Genomic DNA, 2,758 nt, shown 5'->3' with positions numbered 1-2,758 from the left:
AGGCTCTAGGCACACGGGCTTCAGTAGTTGTGGCTCACGGGTTCTAGAGCTCAGGCTCAGTAGTTGTGGTGCACGGACTTAGTTGCTCCGTGGCATGTGGGATCTTCCCAGACCAGGGCTTGAACCCGTGTCCCCTGCATTGGCAGGTGGATTCTTAACCACTGCACCACCAGGGAAGCCCTCCATGGTTATTTTAAATGAAATCAAAATACTATAGTGATTTGATACTCATGTCACCCACTTGAAAATTAAAGGAATAAGCTCTTCTTTAACAGCCAGAATATTTATATCTATTTTTGTCTTTACTTCATTTTTCCATTCCACTTCCCTCATAGAATTTTATCTTAATGTGATATATTTTATTCTTTTTAAAAAATTAATTAATTAATTTTTATTTTATTTTTGGCTGCGTTGGGTCTTCACTGCTGCCAGTGGGCTTTCTCTAGTTGCAGTGAGCGGGGGCTACTCTTCGTTGTGGTGCATGGGCTTCTCATTGCAGTGGCTTCTCTTGTTGCAGAGCACGGGCTCTAGGCACACGGGCCTCAGTAGTTGTGGCACGCAGGCTCAGTTGCTCTGCGGCATGTGGGATCTTCCCGGACCAGGGCTCGAACCCGTGTCCCCTGCATTGGCAGGTGGATTCTTAACCATTGCACCACCAGGGAGGCCCCATGATATATTTTTTTCTTAAAAGTCTTTTATTTATCACCTTTTCATAGTTCTTTGCAGCAAAAATGTGAATATAAAATAAAATTTTAGCAAATGTCCTGTAAATATAAGTTTTCAGCTATTAAAAATTTATCTGAGGGACTTCCCTGGTGGTCCAGTGCCTAGGACTCTGCACTTCCACTGCAGGGGCCACTGGGTTCAATCCCTGGTCATGGAACTAAAATGCTGCAAGCCACGTGGTGTGGCCAAAAAAAAAATTTCTCTGGATTGAGTTATTGTAACAATTATTATTGGTATAAAATTGCTCAAAACATAATTTTTTTATAAATTTTGATAAATGAATTGAAAGCATAAAAAGTCCAATTTTATTGGAAATGCACTCTTGAATGAGCTGGATTTTTTTTCCTCCCATGTGGCTATGGATGAATACTACTTGTTGCTAGAATGAGAACTCAGTTTCAATTCTATTTCTGTTTTGATTTTTATAGATATACACACTGAGAAACTTGTTCAAACATATAAGAATATAGGAATATAAATAGTAGTGTAATAGCCATGTAATTTGATTATTTGAACACTTTCTGAGTTGTTTGCCAAAATCACATAGTGATCTATCAGAAATGTCTTTTTTTAGGGACTTCCCTGGTGGTCCAGTGGTTAAGACTCCGAGCTTCCACTGCACGGGGCACAGGTTGGATCCCTGGTGAGGGAACTAAGATCCTGCATGCTGCGCGGCACGGCTAAAAAAAAAAAGAAATGTCTTTTTGTGATCTTTTGTCTGACTACCTGATTAGATTTTCCTTCAAATTGGTTGAAAGCAAAGGATTGGCAACTACCTGAATTGCAAAAAGATTTGTTACTCTTCCTCTAGAGCCATTTACTTTCTCAGTTTCTAGGAACTATACCAAAAAGGCTTTTTAGATGACTAGTAACTATACCTATTTACTTTTTCTCTTAGAGGTAACTTATTTAACCTGATATGTTCAGAAAGGGTTGGAAAAATAAAAATATTGTTAATTTGAATGAATTTTTGCCAATACAGTATTTTAAAATAAAATGCTTCTGTTTTATCTTGTGTTTTAAATATATTATCTTCAAAACTTTGGGGAGGGCTTCCCTGGTGGCACAGTGGTTGAGAATCTGCCTGCCAATGCAGGGGACACGGGTTCGAGCCCTGGTGTGGGAAGATCCCACATGCCATGGAGCAACTAGGCCCATGAGCCACAACTACTGAGCCTGTGCGTCTGGAGCCTGTACTCCGCAACAAGAGAGGCCGTGATAGTGAGAGGCCAGCGCCCTGTGATGAAGAGTGGCCCCCGCTTGCCGCAACTAGAGAAAGCCCTCGCACAGAAATGAAGACCCAAGACAGACATAAATAAATAAATAAATAAAACTTAAAAAAAAACAACAACAAAACTTTGGGGAGCTGCTGATTTAAGTTTAGTCAGTTTATGTAAAATGCCCACCATATATTCTAATTGGCAGTGTCAGTTCTATTCATTAAAAAAAAAGTCAAATGAGACTTACTTCGTTTTAAAAAGTCTGAGTTTGAAACTCAAATAAAAATGTGTTGATGCATCCCTTGTAACGAGCTATCTCATTTCTGAATTCTAAGTTAGATGTTGCCTAGATGAAATAACGCATTGCCATCTTCAGTATTTCTTACCCAGGCTCTTATTGCTTTGTTCTCATGGACCTCTCAGGAGCAGAGAAAGACACAAGAGTTTGATTAGAGGAGACTTCCTCAGCATCAGTAGTTTTCTACATGTTATTCCTTTCCCCTAACATGTTATTGTGGAAATTTAAAAACAAATAGAGAAGTTGATAGAATTGTATACAAATGTCCATATCCTCGGCACCTAGATTCTGTAATTAGCATGTTGCTATGTTTACTTTATTACCTGTCTTTCCATCTACCCAGCCTTCTATCCATCCATTAACCCATCTTATGTTTTTAATGCATTTCAAAGTAAGTTTCAGGCATTAGTACACTTCACTCCTAAATACTTCAACATGCATATTATTTGCTCTTGTGGGGTTTTTTTGTTTGTTTGTTTGTTTGAGGCAGTCAATCTTCATTCCCACCCCAGAA

This window comes from Eschrichtius robustus, chromosome X, assembly GCF_028021215.1.
Source record: "Eschrichtius robustus isolate mEscRob2 chromosome X, mEscRob2.pri, whole genome shotgun sequence".
NCBI lineage: Eukaryota > Metazoa > Chordata > Mammalia > Artiodactyla > Eschrichtiidae > Eschrichtius > Eschrichtius robustus.
This window is presented reverse-complemented; position numbering follows the sequence as displayed.